The following is a 22798-nucleotide window of genomic DNA, read 5'->3' on the forward strand; positions in this document are numbered from 1 at the left end:
TGAAGAGGGGAGGGGAAAGAGGAAAAGAATCTGTACACAGAACAGGCAACTCATACAACAAATCAAAGAAATCATATTACAGGCCAAAGAAGCTCTCAGATAAATAGAAACAATTCTGATGGGAGCTGTAAAAGAATATGCTTGGAAATGAGCTGTGTATTGAGCCATTTGTAATGAACTAAAGAGGTACCTTCATTTCTCATGCAGCAATGATCATGTCATACAGACTTTGCTTAAAAGCTAAATGCTTCAGAGCCTGGAATGAGAAAGGAGATGCTACATAGGGTTTTGGTCATTGCCCTCTCCTCCTTTTGGAATGTCAAGGGAATTCTTCCTGTGAGGTGGAGAAGTGTCTTTCTCATCCCATGAAATATTTTTAAATGATGTTTTTCTTTGTTCTATAACAAGATGAATGGAAAACTATTCACAGTTCAACAAGACAAAACACGAAGTGAAAGCAGTCTTGTCTTCTGCCTCTACAACCAAACCAATTCCCTCAGTTTCTCCCAAGAGAACTGTCAATTGTGTGAAAATCCCATATAATTATTCATCCAGAAAGGAGGACAGGACAAGACCTGGAGACTATAGGGCATGAAAGGATGGAAGTTCTTTAAGCTCAGGTGACTCTTGAGAAGGTTGTAATCACACTTTGTCAAGGGCACCTGTGGAGATTGGAGATTTTGAGCCTGTAACACAGTTTGCTGATAAAGAAATAGACACTCATTATGGAGAGGCCTTGGGGTAGAAGGCAGACAGATAAAGGACATCTGGTGCTTTCTTCAGTCTTTGTCAGCAGTGTTAGAAGTTCTGAATTGCTCAGCCAATGACTGTTCATATAAGTTTAGTTTTGCTGAATGGAAAAGGACTGCTAGAACTACGCTTGCTCTGTGCTGTAGAGGTGAGGGATTATCACAGTAAAGTGGATCCTGCCCTTGGCTCTCAGCCAGCCACAGCATCCAGCCGCTCCTTCAAAGATGCCACCAGGGTCCATGCCTCAGTATGCCACAGCCCCAACTATAAATCTATTAGGTAGTCCCCAATTATGAATGCCTTTATCTTCTGTTCTTTCAGAAACTGCTGAAATAAAAAGGTTTGGTTTCAATTAAATTTTTAGCTTTTTCCATTGCAAAACATAAACCAAAAATATTTCACTGGATATTTGCCATCAGCCTGTGTCCAGAACAGGAATTATGCTTCATTTCTAAAGATTCACACTAACATTTTCTTTTATTTCTCTCTTCAGACTGTGCAGTTTCATTACATTCAACCTGTTACTGCTTTTATTAACACTTCCCAAATGCTGGTATCTTCTAGGACTCCAGCCAAATGAACATCATCAATACGTCCAAGCCCACCTTTTGTGTCTGGGCAAAGATTGTGATTCTATTATTGTAGATAAGGTGTAAAATACAGCTTGAGAGAAAATACAGTAATACAAGGAGCAATTTCTGCTAAAACTCATGCTAGTGTGCATTTTACCATCAAACAGCTTTTGATCCTTTTTCTTCATTTTTCTTCTACTCACATGCACATTGAATTGTTTATATATAGCAAGGGTTTTCTATTATTTTCATGTTACAGATCATAAAGTGAGATTGTCTAGTAAAGTCTGTTCCTTTCACTACAAAATACAGCCTTGGCTGGGCACACACTAAACTAGCCTTATAAAAACAAACCAAAACAAACCAAAACAACCCCCCCCCCCCCAAACTCAACAAACAAACAAACAAAACTCCAACAAAACAAAACCAATCCTGAACAAACTATGATGTGTGGAATGTCATTCTAATGCAACTCAGCATCTGGAAGCATACCACCTGACTTGGCAGTTTTTTAGAAGTTCCTGTAAATGAATGACCCTAAGGTCTACAGGTTACAGTCAAAGCAGTTAAAGGATATATGTCCCACTATTTAAACAAGAGTAGTCTTTAAGAATTAGCCATAAATCTATTAAATAAAATGTACATTTCTGATGAGCTGAATGAATGAAAAAAAAAAATGTTGTCTCTCTTGAACAGTACCCTGATGATCCATTCAGCAACAGATGCAACAGTGATATTTCATGGTTTGGTAACAGTAAGATAAGTAGATAATAAGCAAAAAAGATATGAAGCCATAGGGAATTAGAATTCCACACAACAGACAAATTTGCAAACTAAAATCAATACAAAAAGGATGGGTGTATGCCTACATAGGATGATTAAGGTTATTTAGCACTTTTTTCCCCCCCTTCTTATAATGATGGAAGCCTTTCCATCAGCCTTCTATATTGATGCATGATGTTAGCCTTGAACTGTCTTGAAGCCTTGTCTAATGAACAGCTTTGAACAGACGGTCATTGGGCTGAACTTCTGCTAACAGCAAAGGCTTGGGAGAATCGCACTTCCACCAACTTCTTTTCCTTGGGCTGGGACAAGTTGATATTTGTTTAGCTGTGCTCCAAAAAAAACTAATAGAGGAAAAGAGTTTTCATGAACTTAATTGCAGACAGGATTTTATCTTCACTCCCTTCTCCAAAATCTCCTCCATATCATGCTAATTTAGCTTTCATTACGCAGCTGAGTGACATCTTGGTTTCTGAAGGTATCTAATGTAACACAGCATTGCTCTATGCCAGACCAAAGGCAATCAATTTTAAAGAGAAAAGGGATTAGATAACCTGTTACTAAGACAAGTTACTGACGTGTTAGTTGCCTCACAGAAAGCATTTAAGGCTCTGAAAGACATTTACAATTCATCAAGTCATGCAACGGTTCTATGAAGCATGCTGCAATTCATCACATTTTACATATGGGAAAGCTGAAGCACTGTGAACTTAAAAGGCAAATGGATGTAAAATTACATCTTATTTCCTTTTTCTTTAAGTCTTCAAGTAAATATTTGAATAATGTGTTTTTTCAGAAATATTTTACATTCCAAATGCAGGCTTCAGATTTAAGATTAAATCACTACTGTATTATTTCCATGAGAGAGAGTAGAACCTATATAGAAGGAAGTCCACTTGCTCCACATCAATTTTCCAGGCCAAATCACTTTCTTCTGAGACCCACTTCTGATCATAGTCAAACCCTTAAAAAAGAACTTTTTCATGACATCAAGGCGGAGTGCCTCACAAGCTTCAGACCTGCAGTATGTTTGATATGGGAACTGTGTATAAAGCACATCTCAAAACTTCAGCATCTTCAAGTGACTTTTCCTCCTGCCCTATGAACAGAACAGCTCGGGTGAAGCTCAGAGATGACCCTGTCTGTACCTGTGAAAGTCATCATCAGTAAAATGTGTGGCTCTGCTGAATTTTGGTGAAAACCAGAGGAAAACAAGGAGATAAGGAAACCATACCTTCTCTTAGAGCCTCCTTACAAAATTAAGCCCACTCCAACACAAAAATCATGAGGAATACTCCATTTTCACCCTTATTTCTTTAGATGGTTATGCTATCCTTCCACTGCCCACTTGTAGAGTAACTATTCCTCATAGCTATGGGATGTGCCCAAAGAATTTAGTCATATTTGACAGTAATTTGACAGACTTCATTAAAAAAAGACCCCAAGTCATCATTCTCCTAAGAGAAAAGGAAGTTTTCAGCTATTTTGAAAGGGAAACAGCTAGAAAATTAGTCCTCATTAGTCCTTCCATCAGCCACAAGGCAGGCTGCCAGTTGTACCAAAGAGAGGCAGAGGACACATGACATAACTCAGTGTAGCAAAAGCGTGTGGGATGGGAAAGATAAAGGCAAGGAAGGAGGAGAGCAAAGCTAAAAATTTCTTCAGTAGTTCCACTGCTCATGAAAAAACTGCTAGAGATAGTGGCCTTGGAGGTGTCCTGTTTAAATAATATCAAGGTTGAGTTCCAGAGCCCTAGACAAAAAAACTATTGAGGTCTGCAAGTACAGTGGACAATGACTTTGTAATTATTAACGTTAAAGTTGTTTTCTTCAACAGTTCCATTAAAAAAAGTATTCAAATACCAGAAGTATGACTGGATTTAAATAATTTTGCCTGAAAACTTCTGAAGTTTAATTCTATGGTTGGCAGTCCTTTCCTGACACTGCACAATCTCATAGACAACATTTCAGTAGGACAAAAACCCCAAATCAACCAATCTATGTAACTGGTTGAAGATAGAGTGCTAACAAAGAATCCAAACTGTATTATATATTGCAATACCTATCTTAAGCAAATAGTTGTTAACAGGTTATCTTTTTAGGCACTCTAAAAAGCAACATGATAGTGATTAAAACTACTGAAATAAAAAAAATGTTGAAAGAACAAATATCACACATAAACCCATGGAACAAACTGACCACAAACTCCTCTTGAAAGAGTAACTAACAAAGTAAAAGTAGAGAAAGGAGGCACAGATGTGTATAATCCACTTATTACTGGAACAGTAAGAGTACTAGCATTTCATGGTACCTGTAGACTGGAGATTTTTATCTGCTCTGCATGTTATCAGACACAGAAAGGCAGTTAGAAGCAGCAATTGACTGCAAAACAGACCCCATTATTTACTTTTTGAAAACTTGCCAAATAAAGTTAATGAATGAAGGTGCCTCTGAGAAACATCTAAATATAACAGAAGCAATCACATTTCTCCAGCAATCACCTATTTGTCTCAGTTTTCCCAAGTCTGGAAAAGGTATCTATCCTCAAATCCAGTTCATACATCACTACAGTCTAGATGTTTTTTTCTAACTCTGCAGGACTCCATGCTGAAAAAAAAAAAAAAAAAAGTAAATAAGCCCAGAAAAATTCCTAGCTTCACATGTGGTGGGTTTCTGAAGGAAGTAACAGAACCTTTCAAGCAGCCACCATTTAGAAACCTGATTTATGGGGGTACAAGTCACTGTGTATCAGCTAAATCACTGCTTGATTACATGGCCCTAGCAATTTCACATCATTCTAACTCCCTCCTTCACTGAGAGAGGACAGAGATGGAGATATTTAAAATGTTGGTTACTTTAAATGCTAGCAGGTATGCTACCTCTGCTGGAGAGTGGCAAGATCATAGGATGTTATTATGGTAGGCTGTACTCCCATATCACTGTGATAACTATTTTGTAAGAGAGAGAAAGCTCAGTGTTCAAGCTGCTAATGTAATTCCTACATCTCAGGCTACCTCCTTTCTCTGACTTGTATCAACATATCAACCAAACTCATCACATCCACTGCTATTCTATAGCACATAAAATAAACAACATACAAGCTGAAAAGATACATGCTTGATTTTGATCATAGAAAGGAGAAAAAGGTGCAAAGAAATACCTCAGATTCCTGCTTGGATAATAAACCTGGAAGTGTTTCTATCAAGCATTGTTAATGTGTCAAATGCTTCCCAAGGCCAGGTTGGGCTTAACTCTGATCACACTCATATTCACTTGCCTTCAAAGGTTTGTGGATTACATAATGTCAACTTCAGCTTTATTAACATTCTTGAAAGAACTCTAATATTCAGATTCATTGCCATGTCCAGTACCCCAACTCTAGTTTGACTAGAGTCAACTAGAGAACTAGTTTGAGTGGTTCTTTATTATAACTCATAAAAGAGGTTTGGCTTTTCAATTTTCTTCAAAGTATAAGGCACATATACATGGGGACCACCACAGCAGAAAAGGGAGGAGAAACTTCAGGTCATTCATAGAAGGGTTGATGTTGGAAGGGACCTCTGTGGAGGTCTCTAGTCCAACCCTCTGCAAAGCCACCTACAGCCAGTTGTCCAGGACGGTGTTTACATCATTAAATGTGACTAAATAAGAACAGCTATAACAATAACAGGGACTAAAAACCTGAGATCCCTGGATTTTAAAGCACTCTGACTTTTGAAGCCTGGCACTTGAAACTTATTTCACGTCTCTTTCCCAGGGGGGTTGTAGAGTCTCCCTCTGTGGAGATATTCAAGACCTGCCTGAATGAGTTCCTGTGTGACCTCTTATAGGTGATCCTGCTTTGGCAGGAGGGTTGGACTGGATGATCTCTTGAGGTCCCTTCCAGTCCCTAACATGCTGTGGTTCAACACCCCCATAACACTCTTCAAACATACACATACTGAAAGGGGCATGAGAATGTAAAATAATCCATAACACTTTTTATTTTCACCAGATCACAGTGATTATCTAAGTTCAGCATAACAAAGAAGTCCTACATATATTAAGGTTCAGATGCCCATAGAGATGCCACAAATGTACTTTGTGGTTCACAAGAAACCTGAAAACAAGACCTTTTATGCAATGAAATTCTAGTAGTTCTCTGCATACTTGGTGCAGAGATTACACTGGGATTACACTACATACCCGTGATATTATATTTTAAGTGATTTCATTTTCCCAGGTACTTAAGAGAATACTGAGTGGCTTGCTGATGAACCTCCTTCGATGCACAGAACTTGTGTTTCATTTCCACAGTAGTACCACAGAGATAGCAACCCTTAATTTCAATCTATTTTGACAACAGATCAAAAGGGTTAGAAACATGTTTTCTATACAGCAGTCTTAGAACATGGCTGTGACAAGCATTCCAGGCTTGGAAAGTAATTTTCAATGCTGAGAGGTCCAGCAGGGCTTTTGAATTAACATGTCTGTATGTTTGAAGTCTCTCTCTGCTTTCCTGGAAATCTGGATATGCAGCTCAAAGACAAGCCTAGACTACATTCCTTTCCTTACCTCCAGAGTTAGATAACAGAGCTCCAGATGTACCACAGAGCATCATCTCCAAACTCACCTGAAATATGATGATTCTTGCCACAAGTCTAAAAATAGCACACACTAACTTAATAAGGTAACGGCAATCAAATATATGCCTGTATATTCCTGTGACGTTGTGGCTAAAGTTATAGGTGGATTTGCAGCAGTGGTGACCAGAACAAGGGAGTAGCTAGCAGAGCACCAGATTTCTCATTTGACCCTTCTTAGTGTCCAGTTATGACAATTAATGCCATCACACTGATTAAGATAGGTGTGTTAAAATAATTCTTGGAGTCAAAGAGCATAACTTAGAACACTGCTCACTCCGACCCAAAAAACAAACAAAAAACAAACAAACAAACAAAAAAAAAACCAACAAAAAAAAAAAAAGAGGAAAGAACACAATTGAAGCACACGTACAAAGAGATTACTTAGCTGTATATACAAATATCCAATATGGAAGGGTAACAGTTGCAGGAGGGAAGAACAGCACAACTCAACTTGTATCAATGACCTATGCTAGGTATTAAGTGGAACAGCTGTTTTAAAACACAGTCAAGCTCAACATTGTAGTATCCCAGTAGCATTTTGCTCATCCTACCCTGTCTCTTTATTCATACTCCTCTGTCCCTGCTAGGTGGTGCTGTGGGATGTCCTTTCCAAGGCAGAAAAGTCAGCTTGCTTTTTTGTTCCCCTCATGGATAATTTTTCCCTTCTACATGAGAACAACTGCAGTGTTTTCTGCATCTTGGTGGTACAAAATGTGTCATGTCTGGCCTTTCTTGTTCTTTACTTGCTGCAAGCATGTGGTGGCCACCACTGATGCTGCTCCTTTTCCAGAGCAGTCAGAGAAAATGTGTGTGTGTGGGTGTGTGTTAGCACTCATCTGCATGCGTCCATAACCACATATGAAAGCAGGAACCTCAGATGGAGGCAGGAGGCATTAATACCTATTCTAATTTTCTACCCCATTTTCCTTTGGTCCTAAAGATAGAGAAAATGGAACCAAACCATTTTATTGACAAAGTAGATTTAAAATTAAATCAGACACAGAAACTGAAAGTATGGTTTCAAAGGAAAGGGTAAGTATAAAACCTTCTGAAGCTCCAGTGAGCAAAATATCTCTCTTTTTGTCTCTCAAACTGTCACTTGCTTCTACGAGGAAAGACAACCTACTGCAAACCTTCTAAAATCTTAGAAGACAACTCTCTGAAAGGAAAAGAAGGATGCTTCTTTTAGGCTTCAGTTTTGTTGTCAAAGTAAAGAATAACTGAAACGGCAGGATACAGTTAGTGCTTTAACATCCATAATTCTACAACTACCTGAAGGGAGGTTGTAACCAGGTGGGGGTTGGTCTCTTCTCCCAGACAACCAGTGACAGAAGGAGAGGACAGAGTCTCAAGCTGCACCAGGGGAGGTTTAGGCTGGATATTTGGAAGAAATTCTTCACAGAAAGAGAGCTTGGCCATTGGAATAGGCTGCCCAGGGAGGTGGTGGAGTCACTGTCCCTGGAAGTGTTTAAAATAAGACTGGATGAGGCACTTAGTGCCATGGGTTAGTTGATTAGATGGTGTTGGGTGATAGGTTGGACTTGATGATCTTGAAGGTCTTTTCCAACCTGGTTAATTCTGTGAATTAACAAATATCTGTGAATTAACTGGTGCGGAATGGAATTTAACTATTCAGACTTGTCAAAACATGTTGTGCTAATGGCCTGTAGGTAAAGCCAGCTTGGTGATGTGCAGCTATTCCACATAAATTTGTGTCTAGCCAAAGATGATGAATAATCATAACTCACCTTTCTGATCATTAGGGAAGGAAAACAAAACAAAACAACCCCCTAATGAGTAATTGTAGTATTACTGCATCAGGTGATGATATCAGGAAAATTTTGCAGTCAGTTTTGAGATCCTGTCCCATTGCTCAATGTCTTGGGACATCATCTGAGCACTTACTGTTCCTACATAAAATCCACCCTAACAAATAACAAGGCTACCCATCTGACATATGCTGTCCCTTCTACTTAGTAAATTGACAATTTCTGTGTGATGCTCTGCTGTGACTGTAGATCTTCCACTGTCAAAAAACAAACACGGGCATTCATGTTGCACCCCTGTCTTGGGAGAGGCACTAACAAGTCAAACCTGTTTTGCCACTACTCTCTCTTCCCCTTCCCTGTTACAGGGTGCAGGGTGAGGTGGAGAAGCCAATAGGCAGACACTGTCAAGTCTGGCTGGGGGGAGTGAGAGCTAAGCCCCATGCTTCACGTGCTTCACATAGCCTCTGACACGTGCGACTGCCTGCCCGAGAATGTGTGTGCAGTGTGGGCTGTACAGCATTTGGAATTGGCTGGCTGAATTTGAACAGATAATCTGCCATTGGGCCCTTTGCTTTTCAAAAGGGGAATTTCTCAGGGATGATTTGAAAAGTCCACGCCTGTTATTAGTGGGGTCTGGACTGCGGTCAGGATGTGTACTGTGCTCCTGTCTTCAGGGCAAACAGCAATTTGTTCCAGGGGCAACATGTTCCAGCTACCAAGCTCTTTGCCATAGCAGCTCTCACATTTCCTCTGTTTTGGGACTTACCATTTGGATTTTCCTTGCCTTTTGGATTACAGATCACAGCTCCTGGTAGTGCTTTTTCTAGCAAAAGCTCTGCTGAGTAGTAGCCCAGTGGTTTGTGAGTAATTCTGGCTAATGCACCTAATTGTTTCTAAGGTTGTAAAGCTTAGTTTTACCTCTTGCTTGGCTCCCTTTCTAGGCCAAGAGGTCCATCTCGCGACCCAAGTTGGGATTGCAGTTTGTTATCGCGTATAGAAGATTTTTCCTGTTTGTTTCTCTTAATTCCAAGTTTCTGATATTTCTAGACTGTTACCCTACTGTGTTATTAGCACCTCTCATGTGTAATGAACCTGCCATCGACTTGGCAGACGATGCTGATTAAATTAGTCTGGGATTTTAAGAAATATTTAATAAACCAGAATTCATACTTTATAATATATCCGGCGTATTAATCTTCACAAATTATAACAACCCCTACATCAGAAGAGGATGACAAGGAAATGAGAAGGGTCATTGTTCAGGCCAGTGACAAAAGATGAAGTATATAATGATTCTGAGCAAGTCTGGCACAAATCCACGAACAGATCAACAGCTAGTACAGACATCCATCTGAGCAAATCACCAGGCAGCACAGATCTGGTAGCAAACCTATCTTCAGGTATTCTAGCACATCTTTCCCCTACAGACACAAAATCCTTACTACAGGGGGCTCCACAGTTCCCCTGTGCATGGAAAGGTGGCCCAACAGACCTCAAATTTGAGGAGAGGCTGCATATAAGACAAAAAGAAGCAGCGACTTAAGCATAGAGCACTACAAATCATGGAGTGTGGTAGTGACACAGGATACAAACAGATGAAGAAGTGGAATTCTTTCTATTTAAACAGTGTGAACAGAATCTCAGTTCATATGGGCGTGTGGCAGTTCAGGCTGGGTGCCTCCTGCCACTGCCACTTAAATTACACCTCTGATGTCCTGGGTGCCCACCCAATAGGGGTGGACACAGGAAACGGCGTATTTCTACCCATAAATCCTGCGCCCTATAAATCCATCTGCAAAGTCATTCTCTTTCTTTTTCTTCGCTCTCTGCTCCCATGGGAGATGTCTCTCTCTTATCGGGTAACAGTGGGGGAGTATCTCAGGCCTCTTGGGCCTGTCTAGGCCTAATGCCAGGAGGAGAATGGAGGGGGGGGCAGTCTCAGACCTGGCCAGCCTGAGACTAGCCTAGCAGTGGGAGGGGGAAGAAAGAGCCCTGAGGGTTTGGGTATACCCTCAGGTGGGAAGAAGGGAAGGATTGGGAAGCCTCTGGGTACTATGTAAGGGACTCTGTATGCTTTAGGATGCTCTTTGCCACTATGCTTTGTAGTTCTCTGTAGTTTCACCAATCACTTTTCCATTTAAACTTTCCATCACTCTCCAATCCATTTGCGTGTGTCATTCTTCTGTCCCTTTTGGGGCAAGAGATGTTCTGGCTGGCCTCAAACCAGCACAGGGCGTAACAACCTTGAGGCAATTCCATACATGAATGCCTGTGGGTGTCTCTTGTGCCATTTTACTGTTTTTATTTACAATCTTCAAGAAAGGCTGTCATATGCAGAGCTCAAATGGGAAACCTTCAAAGTGTGAGTTAGCAAACTGTTACATTTTCTTTCAAAATTATAACAACAAGATGCTTAGACAACCACGCAGTGAAATTTAAAGTGCAGTTGAGAAAAAAAAATGGCTTTTAAGAGGACTAAACTTTAAAAAAAAGCAGCTACATGATGCTAGAAAAGAAAAATACATTTGCTACAGTTTAGTGTCTCTTCACAAAAAGAGAAAATTAAAAAATAAAAGGGACTAATCTATAAAAATTCCACGCTGGCTGAAGTATTAACAGGTTTTTTATATTGAACACCACATTCTTGTTTTTCATTAATGTGGTCTTCAAAGAGAGAGGGGGGCAAACCAGAAAGAATCTGAACTACTTGTTTGATTTTTGTGATCAAAGAGGATCAGAATATGGAAAGAGAGTACACAGCATGTCCAGATGAGATTCATTTCAGTGTATCATGGGAGCCAGCTAGAGAACCTGCTGATATCCTGACATTTACTTTGAAAAGACTTTATATGGCATAAACTACTACTACTAGAGGAATGTAGAGGAACTAACAAACACAATCCCCCCAAAACCATAAAACAACACAACCCCCAACTTTTCAGAGAACATATCTTGATCTCATGAAAAGTAATTGAAGTCTGTGTTTTTTACCAGACATCTTTCTTGCTAAGGACTATTGCAACCGAAGAAACCAACTAAAAAGCTGAGAGAGTCACAATGAGTTCCAGGGCAATAACCTGGTGAGAGTTCTGAGCTGATTGCAACTCAAAGGTTCCTTGGGGTGCACTACATGCTAAATATTAAGCCATCATATGTATTTTGGTAGTTTCCATTTTTGATACAGCATATTTTTTTTTACTGTTATCCACGTACCTTCAGCTAACAGCTGTTGCTTTTAAGAACAACTATATGTAAGTAAAAGAATCACAAGCATTTTTGAGTGATGCCAAAAGGGCTGATATGGTAACAATTAGTATTATGTTTGACTTTCACCTATGTATCTGCCTTCAACACATACAATATGTCCTTCCACTCCCTCATGTTCTGCCCCCAGGGCTCTAAAATCCAAATACCAATTTTCCAGATGAGAGACCAGGGCACAAAGGGATTTGCAAACTGCTTCAAGAATGTGCCTGGAAGCTGGATTCAGCCTGGGTCTTCCAGCATATGGACTCCCTCCCAAACTGGGCCATTCTTCCAGGCTAAGCTACAAGCAAAACACTGCGATATGAACTGCTGTGTTGGCTGAACTCTCTAGAATCTGTTTTACATGATGCCATGGACAATGTTGGATACCAGCTTCTTTCCTACAGGCAGGGTTCAACTATGACACTATATGTACAGCAACAAGGAGAGAGACTAAGTTAATAAAACTAAGATGAATTTAAGAAGAAATACAAGGCAATACAGTGTTGACTAATACACTTTCTGTTTCAAGTCGTTTCCAAAAAGATAGGACATTTAGAAAAAATACATAGAGACAAGATTAAGCAGCATAGTTGTGCAGAAAAAGATAGATCCTATATGCCTTACATCAGTAGACGCAGAACACACAGTGGATTAAATTAATACCTTTAGATGAGGATGATATCCTTGAACAGCCAAGAATTTCAACAGACTGTGTGCAATTTTTGCTGTTGTTTCCTCACAAATTACATTTCTACAAAATTCTCTTAAAAGAATGCACACCAACAGTGCAGCTCCTCTCAAAAATCTTTAGTAACAATTCAGTAATCATCTAAACAGAGGTGAGAGGAAGAAACAATTTGGTAACAAAGTCTGAGTTTCAAAATGTTAACTATAAACAGTGAGAAAAATAAAGCAATTAACAACAGCACCCTATCCTATGGTGAATTAATTAAACCATGCTTGCCAAAGAATAAATACCATAGAGCATTGTGTTAAATATGTTAGGTAAGCCCAAAGTTTTGTTAAGATAATGACTACCTATATTCTTCAAATCTGAGGGAACAAGTAATAATTATAACCCTATAGCAGTCATAAAACACCAAAACATTAATACATTCTGAAGAATGGAAAAGGTTGGCCACCTCCCTTTTTTCTACAGAATTGCAGGAGTCATGTCAGCACAAACACACTGCCTTGCACTTTCTACTGCCATAACAGCCAAAAGCTCTGTCTAAAACTCAGGACATTTAATTGAACCTCAGGAAATCTGGTTTGTTTCTTATACTGGTTTTACTGTGCAGAGGGAAGAGTTTGACAATAAGTGCAGGTTAAACATTGGTACTTGGCACTTTCTTGTGATGGTAGGGCCATCACATGGCCCAGTACAAATCCAGACAGGCCTTAAGATGTCTAGACAGGGTCCTTTTCTCTCCCCTCCTTTCTGCAGGAAAACAGGGCAACGCAGGAAAAGGAACAAAGGGGACAGGACTCCTGTGTGTCTGGTAAACAAGATGTTTATCTGGGATGAGAGCATGTAAGCTGACTACTGCTCCCCTAGATACAAGGTATTTGCTTCTGCCTTTTATGGTCACAGCCTGGCAGAATGCCTTTCCATCGGGCAGCCACACGTTAGCTTTGGTGTCCCATTGGACCAATTGATCTCTGGCATTTTGTATATATATAAGTGGCTAGGTAGCCTTGCCTTGCCTTGCTTCAAGCCTTGCCACCTCGAGTTGCCCTGCCCTGCCTCGAGTGCCTGGTCCAGAGCCTGGGATAAAGCCACGAGCCATACACATGCAAGCCAGAGAAGCCATAAGCCTAGAAGCTGTAGTCACCTAGCCTGCTTCCCCTTGCCACCAGACTCGTGCCATGACTCAGTTTCCCTAGGAACCATGCAAGCACCTGTTGCCAAGAGCATCGTTAACTGCCCATAGTCCGCTGAAGCCAGAGTAGCGTGGGACCATGTGGGAAACCTCTCCTGCTGGCAATCTGCCATGCTGCACCTACGAGAGCGCCCCAAAGCTAACGCAGAGCAGCAGCATCCCTTACATGGGTGAAACCAGCTGTGAGTAACTAATTCACTACCCTTTGGGTTTAAAGGTTCTTATCGAGCCTCCCCCCGCTGTAGTCGAGCGCTAAGTGCTCTTTCCAAGTTGTTGCCTCCTAATTTGCATAGAATAGTTTGTATTTGCCCTGAGACTGCATAATTCCCTTTGTAAATATATCTTCCGACTGTACAACGATCCTTTCAACAAGTTTTGGCGTGTTTAATTAGTAAAGGGTTACTATTTTTATTAACACCCATTTACCATATCGTTTATTAATTATTCTTGTGAGGGTAATTAATAAATAAGCTTCCCCTTGACCACTACATTTCTTTTCTTGTTTTTCATACTGATCTATCTCCTGCACCACACATGGCATAGACATGGATTCCATTCCCCATGATTCAAGGCCTCACTGAATAAAAGCTCATCTGCTGATCACACCTGGAGGGATTTACCCAGTGGCTTGCTGAAACAGAGGTACAAGAACACAGTACAATGGATATTTGCTACTGACGCAAACCTAAAGCTTTGATTTTTGACACCCATGTAGTGGTGAATAGTGAATAGTGTAAATACATAAATCAGAATCAGCCACCTAACAGACTGGCACAACACATAGTTCAACACACAGCCACAGGCAGTAACTTATGCAACCATCTGAATCTGAAACCACTTCTTGCAATGCCAGAATCTCTTGAGTTTGACAGCACAAAGTATTAGTCTTGGAGAACAGGGCTCAGGGGAGCAAGGAAGAATTGCCACCAGGATGGCCTGCACTGAAGGCTACAGATAGGCTGCCTTCATGAAGAGTCTGCCATCCCAGCCCTGCAACAGTGCTAAAAATCTCACACAACTGGACGCCAACATGACTAAGCGACCAGACCAAAGAGAAATGGTTATGATAAAAAAACATAAGGACATTCAGAGGAAGTACTTAATTGTGAAGCATTACCTGGACTTTCACATAACGCTGTTTTAATTATTGCATAGGTTAAAATAGGTACATCATCTGACCTTGTCTAAAGGTCTGAACTAAGAAATTTAAGTTTGGTGGCACTTCAATAACTGACAATGCACTGGAAGAGCTTTCCCTGCTCCTCATCAAAACTTTTTAACAGTCCACATGGCCTTTGCCAAGCACCATAGTCACTGCCAGAAAAGATACATCCTTATATCACCTAAGAGCAACAGAGGCTAGAAAACAGGCAACCTGCAAACTTAAGCCTTATGCATCTGAGTTCATGAAGCACTGTTTCCAGAACAGGTTCAGACATAACTGCTCATTGCAATTTTAAAATACACCTTAAAAGGCAGCTTACTAAACTTCTGACTTATGATATTACTACAAAATGGTAACTTAGCTATTACAAAAGGTCTGTCATAACGACTGTGATGTGTTTTACACTGGCCAAGTTGATTTCTGTGTTTAGATATGCACAAAAAACATATTTCAGGTGTGTACTGTAAGCATGGATTATAAACAAGCTACTTTTATCCTTAGAACAACTCTTCACACTTTTCCATCTGATAATTTAGATAACCAGAATTAAGAGTACCCTGATGAAGTTTGCTGAAGACACAAAAATAACTGGGGAAGGTGACACACCAGAAGGAAGAGCCACCCTGACAGGCTGGTTGAGTGGGCAAGAAGGAACTGTATGAAGTTTAATGAGGCTAAGTCTAGGGACTTGCACCTGGGAACACACAACCCAGGAATGTGGCTTAGACTGGGAGCCATCTGGCTTCAGAGCAGCACTGTGGAGAAGGACCTGGGGGTCTTGGTGGACAAAACACTCAACATGAGTGAACAGTGTGCTGCAGTGGCAAAGAAAGACAACAGGATGCTGGGTTGCATCAATAAAGGTATCATAAGCTGGGATAATGACATTCTCCCACTCTACTCAGCACTGGGCAGGCTGCACCTTGAGCACTGTGTAGTTTTGGTCCTTGCTATAAAAGAGTGATGTGGTGGGATGGAAAGGGTCCAGAGAAGGGCCAGAACAATGATCAGAGGACTGGCAGACCTGTCATGTGAAAGAAACCTGTGAGAACTGAGTTTGTTCAGCTTTGAGAAGAGAAGGCTTAAGGGAGACCTCACAACCATGTACAAGTACATACAGGGCAGCTATGCTAAGGAGGGAGACTCCTTTTTTACAAACAGTCCCATGGTAAAGACAAGGGTAATGGGTACAGGTTGCTATTGGGGAGATTTGGACTGGATGCCAGAAAAAAAACTTCACCATTCAAACTGTTAGGCATCGGAATAAACTCCTGAGGGAGGTAGTGGATTAGACAGTCTCAAGGTTCAGCTTGCCAGGGTGCTGGGCCATCTCATTTCAGCTATGTTCTTACCCTGAAAGGTTGGACTAGATGATCCTTGAGCTGCCTTCCAACCTGGCAGCTGGTATTCTATGAATCTACGAATTTATGGTTGAAAATATTGTATTTTTCTTGTTCAGGCTACTGATTTTATAGTCAAAGTATGTTGGAAATAGGCTCCCATTGTTTTAGTCTCACCCCTCAATACAGACAAATTTTCCAATTGCACATTCTTCTTTCACAGGAATGCTGGACACAATATTTGTTAGAAAAGACTAGTAGCTAATAAAAATACTAATAGCCATGGACTGAGGCACAATAATTTGCTCACGACGAATGTGAATGGTAACAGATCTGTGACACTGACCTACTGTAATGAGAGAGACTAAGGTAATTCTAAAAGCTAGCACTGATTTCTGGCTTGTTTTCCCCCCTACTTAATTCTAGTATAACACATTCCTTTATATTTCTCCCTGCCTTTCTTTGCAATAAGAAACTTTTACATCTGTCTAGATGCACAATATTTTCTGGAAATATTTGGACACTGTACATTGCTAATAGGATATTTTCTTCATACAGATTTGAACAGATGGAAGTGAACAGATGAGTGAAATGCTGGGCTGTGCTGCTGGCAGTTACAGTTTCTCATTCTGTATTTCAAACAAGCTGAAATCAGATCTCTGATATGATATGAGGAACTGAGTGTTTTCTAGTTATTGCCTTAATCTACAAGAGTTCACAGGATCACAGGATGTTAGGGGTTGGAAGGGACCTCCAGAGATCTTCGAGTCCAACCCCCCTGCCAGAGCAGGACCACATAACAATATAATCCAGTGCAGGTCACACAGGAACACATCCAGATGGGTCTTGAAACTCTCCAGAGAGAGGGACTCCACAACCTTTCTGGGGAGCCTGTTCCAGTGCTCTGTGACCTTTACAGTGAAGAAGTTGCTCCTCATGTTGAGGTGGAACCTCCTGTGCTGTAGTTTATATCCACTGCCCCTTGCCGTATCACAGGGTGCAACTGAGCAGAGCCTGTCCCCTCCCTCTTGATCCCCAGCCCTCAGATATTTCTAGACATTTATTAGATTCCCTCTTAGGCTCCTCTCCAGGCTAAACACCCCCAGGGCTCTCAGCCTTCCTTCATAGGGCAGTGCTCCAGTCCCTTAATCATCCTTGTAGCCCTCCCTTGGACTCTCTCAAGTAGATCCCTGTCCCTCTTGAACTGGGAAGCCCAGAACTGGATGCAATATTCCAGGTGGGGCCTCACTAGGGCAGAGTAGAGGCAGAGGAGAACCTCCCTGGCTCTGCTGGACACTCTCCTCTGAATGCACCCCAGGATCCCATTGGCCTTCTTGGCCACCAGGACACATTGCTGTCCCATGAAGAACTTGTTCACCAGCACTCCCAGGTCCTACTCCACAGGGCTGCTCTCCAGCAGATCACCTCTCAACCTGTACTGCTGCAGTTTATTCTTCTTTCCCAGGTGCAGGACTCTGCACTTATCCTTTTTGAGCCTCATTAGGTTCCTCTCTGCCCAGCTCTCAGTCTGTCCAAGTCTCTGAATGGCCTCACAGCCTTCAGGTGTCTCATCCAAGCCTCCCAGTTTGGTGTTATCAGCAAACTTGCTGAGCAGACTCTGTCTGTCTGTCTATCTGTCCCCTCATTGATGTCATTGATGAAGATGTTGAACAGGACCGGACCCAGCACTGATGCCTGGGGGACTCCACTGGTCACAGCTCTCCAGCTGAACATGGCACCACTGACCACCACTCTTTGGACTTTATTTTGTAACCAGTTCCTAATCCATCTCACTGTCTGTTCTTCTGTCCCACACTTCCTGAGCTTACTCACAAGGGTGTTATGGGAGACAATGTCAAAAGCCTTACTAAGGTCAAGGTAGACTACACCCCCTGCTCTCCCTGCATCTACCCATTCAGTTACAACATCATAGAAAGCTATCAGACTAGCCAAGAAGGCTCTCCCCTTGGTAAATCCATGCTGACTGCTCCTGATCATCTTCTCTTTCAAGTGCCTAGAGATGACCTCCAGAATGAGCTGCTCCATCATTTTCCCATGGATGGAACACATGAAAAATGGGTATTTATTCCTTCGAAATACTCAGAAGTGGATGTAACAGATGGAGCTACAGGAATATTTTTCACTGCAGGACAGGACTACTGCATACTGTCACATTTGATGGGTTCACTTTGAAACCCACCTACAAATATGGTTGGTAAAGAGGAGCACTCATAGCCATCTGTCTGCTGAGCTGGACAGACCAAGGAGAGCACATAATACAGCCTACACTGGCTGGCACACCCTATTCCAAGTTTATTGCAAGATCCTGATCCTTATCTTCAAAGCATTAATTAAACACAATTCAAAATAAACTCTGTTAATGCAATACTGCCATTACAGATTTTGAATAAAAGAGGAGCCAAGCTCTCTCCTGACCCGGGTGAGCATTGGCTCAAGTCACTGAGAAGCAGGATATTTCTATAAATCCAGGATTTTGTTTCTCCCTCACACAATCATTTCCATAACAATAGTTCAATGGCCAAATTAAACTTCAGAGCCATCTCCTAAGCTGACATGAATGTTCAGAGTTTCACTGAACTCAAAACAGTTGTACCTGTTTATCACAGTTCAAGAGCTTGAGCACAGGGCAGCCCATAGGTAAGACTGCACTGATTTTAGGGCTTATGGGGACACCTCAGCTTTGCTCTGAACCCATCAAGAAAGCAAAGGAGCCCAAGAGCCTGTAACACTGAGACCTAATTGACATTTCTACCTGGGCTAGACCTGAAAGGAAAACATCAGGCTTGTCAGAGTTGTGGTCCAAGGTAAGAGATGGTGCAATATATATAGCTGGTGCATTAGCTGTATGTGGGGTCATTACTTGTCAGAGGCTGCAAGACAGTTTGTTAACCATCAAGGCACCAGACTGGGAAGAAGACAGCATGCAAAATTAATCACAGTACATTCCCAAGCTGTGCAGTTTTTCTTGGATGATCAATTCTTTTAGCTGGCCAGCTTTTCTAGATCATCTTCCAAACATGTTAAGAATGAAGCACAGGACAGCTCTACAGCACAACCTCCTGATAAATTCTGTTTGAATATTGTGGGAAGTTTTGTTTTGTTTGTTGTTGTTTTGGTTTGGGTTTTTTTTCCCCTTTTGCTTTGAAATACTAATTTTGGTTTGAATTATACTTAAAAATTTCAAAAAGTCACTACTTCAATACCAAAGGAAGCAGAAGATTCACACAAGGCACAGGAAACAACTTGCTAGTTAAAGTTTGTATTTAGCTTTGAAATCTAGGACCCAGACAGAAGCACAGTAGAAAAAAAAATTAAAACAAGATGTGAGATAGGAATCTTTAATCAACCTTGTTATATCAGCCTGGGTCCAGCATTCCACTCTGTCTTCTGAAGTTACCCAGGACCACTTTGAAAATGGATTACTTTCCACTGAAAACAATGCCAAAAAGGGGCTTTAGTTCCCGTGGGGGAAATTAGAACAGCCTGGATCATCAAATGGGAAAAAATAATCATTACCAGTAGCAGTCAGGAATTGAGGGAAAGAAAAGATGAAACAAGACGCAGGTTTTGGACCACTTTATGCCTTAAAGGTGCCTTTGAAGATTGAGGTGGAATGGCAAAAACTTGTGGATTTGTCATGCAAAGAAACATTTACTTCTCTAGTGGACACCTAGGGTTTTTCCAGGATGTTTGGTTCAGAACCCTACTTTTGGTAAACACTCAGTAACTAGTCTTAGAAAGAGTAAGTTACGGTTACAGCGTTGTACTTTTTCTATTACTAGGTCAGAGGGAATACCAATGCATATCAAAGATACTACATATATTACTTCATACATACTAACAGGTGAAAAACACATTATAAGGATTTAATACAGCTTAGTGCATTGATGTCTTTAACCTGGTGTCTCTTGTTTTAGGTAAGAAAAATTTTCCAGCAGCCCTTGCCATCATCGTTATAGGCTCTACATGTAGGTGATCTACCACAAAGCTCCACAGAACTCCGGGGTGCCAGCTGCCAGCATGAACCTTAGGTCCTTTTACAACCAGGCTAAAAAATGTAGCTTGCATGTAATGTGAAAACTTAATTTCAGCTTCAGTAGTGGGAACACATAGCTGGCTGAAACACTGAGAAAGTGGAGAAATACCATTTCCCAGATCCCTGAGGTTGAAATGTGTGCTATGAGACGCGGTCAGTCAAGGTGAAAAACTTGACAGTTGAGTTTGGCCACTTTAAAAAAACAATAAACAGCAACAACTAAGGAGCAGTTCTGCAGGCACTGTTAGCTACCACTCATTGACTCCCAGTCTTGTTGTGATGATAGCACATGCCATCATCACTGCGACCAGAAAACTCGGTTGACACTTCCTGTTCATGGAGCTCCCAGCTTCTATAAGATGGCAGAGCCTCGGCCCTGCTATCGCTCCCTTTTGCTCTCCTACAACAGGACACTACTGACCTCAAATATGTTCTCTGGAACAGATGCCTGTAATTAAGCACATACTTGAATGTTTTGCTAAACAGAGAAAGACTGATAAGTTGCTGCTATATCACTAATAATGAAATAACAGTGATGTATGTTTAAATTTGGATTATGCTCTACATTTTTTATGCCAGGGGAGTGTTAGCCATTGATGATTGGAAAGCAGCCAATGGCACACATTGGTGTGGTCATACATGGTTGGATGTCTTGCAAAGGACTGGCAGTGGCTCTAAGAGCCAGGGATGTGCTATTAATGCTCCTCTCTTTAAATAACATGGAAGAAGAAAGATACTGCTAGCTTCAATTTTCCAACCTAGCAATTATATTATGTCAATGTGAAACATTGCCCAGTAACAAGTCATCTAAGATTAACTTTCTTCCTCACCCTGACACCACTGCTGCCTTTTATCCCACATAAAGGCAGCAGCAGCATCAGTGTAGTCATGCTGTTGGAATTTAAACTAGCTCCCCAGTAATTTTATTAAGAGCAAATTTAGACACCTTCTGATACTCCATCTATATAAGCATTCATTGATGCTCAGAGGGGTAAAAAATGAAGCAGAGCTGGCAATAGCAAGGAATATAATCATAACAATCTAAACAGGCTTTCAGCAAAACCTTTGTAGTATTTTTTTCTCATTAAAACCAAATTTTATTTCCCACTCCCTTCCCCCATCCCTGTATAGAAGTATTGCTAGATCCATAATGTGATCTTGGACCAAAATGATAGCTGTTGTGACACTGCATGGGTCAGACTTTAAGGTCCTCTGCTGAAATGTGTGCAGCAGTGGACAAGCACATGCAATACAAGCAGTTAACAGTAAAAGGTCAAAACCATTATAGAATTTGAGAAGAAAAAAACACCAAAACCAACCAAACAACAAACAAAACCCAATGGTAAAGATTCAACAGCATCCACTTTTGAGTATATTAAACCTTTTAAGAAGGCAAGAAACGTGTCGGAGTTGTGGCAGCTAAGTGACTGTACTCTTCCTTCCTATTAGAGGGATTTGTCCCAAGACTAATTAGGAATTTCACTATTTTTTTTTCTGTTCAGGCAGCATTAATTTTTCACTGTCATTGCTGCAGAGAAGGCACTAACAGAGCAGGGCTGCAAATCAGACAGTAGGTGTGTTGCATATTCCAGGAGTTCATTTTTCACAGAAAGTCAAAACCACCTTGAAGTGCATAAAGCAGTTGTGCCACCACCCTCCAACAATAAGCCTGCTATAACTTTGGTTAACTTCTAACACACAGATAGGGACTTAGATCTCTTCCAAGGCAGTCAAAGAATAATGAAAAAGCAACTTTGACGCTACCTGAAACCAAACTATTCAAAGCACATTGCCTGCATTCCTGAGCTGCAGGAACCAAACCAGAACATGGAGATAGTCATTTGGGCTGGCAATGGGGGAGGGAGAAAGGAGTTTAAGGACCCTTGAAGAACTCTGGTCAAGAAAATCTTCACAGAATCACAGAATGTTAGAGGTCAGAAAGGACCTCCAGAGATCATAGAGTCCACCCCCCCTGCCAAAAGCAGGATTACCCAGGGCAATCCACACAGGAATGCATCCAGGTGGGTTTGGAAAGTCTCCAAAGAAGGAGCTCTACAACCTCTCTGGGCAGCCTGCTCTGTCACCCTCACAGTAAAAAAGTTTCTCCACATGTTAAGGTGAAACCTTCTACGTTCATGTTTGTATCCATTATTCCCTGGCTTATTACTGCACACCACCAAAATGAGCCTGGCCCCCTCCCCTTGACACCCACGCCTCAGATATTGATAGACATTGATCAGATCCCCTCTCAGTCTTCTCTTCTCAAGACTAAACAGCCCCAGGGCTCTCAGTCTCTCTTTGTAGGGGAGATGCTCAAGTTTTCCATTCATCTCCCCTATTAAGTGATTCTTCACAGAATTCTTGAAAGAATTTAATCTGCAAGGTAGCAATACAAGGTAGTTGTGTTTCTCCCCCATGCCACTCCCATCAGGTGCATAGAGAATTAAAATAATTATGGACATGGTCATTTTCCCCCCTTTTTTGTCTTTCATCTGTTCCATAGAAAATAAAGCTCTGTACCAAGTAAACCATTTCTCATGTTATACCACTTTTCCAATTGTGAATACAATTCCCTGCTCCAAGAGGGCAAACTGCCCTGTGTAACA

General features: G+C 41.2%; 1 protein-coding gene across 2 annotated transcripts in view; it reads right to left on the reverse strand.

The window, feature by feature from the left end:
• Positions 1-22798, reverse strand: part of FHOD3 (formin homology 2 domain containing 3) — a 398084-nt gene that overhangs the window by 138724 nt on the left and 236562 nt on the right. The window lies entirely within an intron of this gene.

This window comes from Indicator indicator, chromosome 6, assembly GCF_027791375.1.
Source record: "Indicator indicator isolate 239-I01 chromosome 6, UM_Iind_1.1, whole genome shotgun sequence".
Classification (NCBI taxonomy): Eukaryota; Metazoa; Chordata; class Aves; order Piciformes; family Indicatoridae; genus Indicator; species Indicator indicator.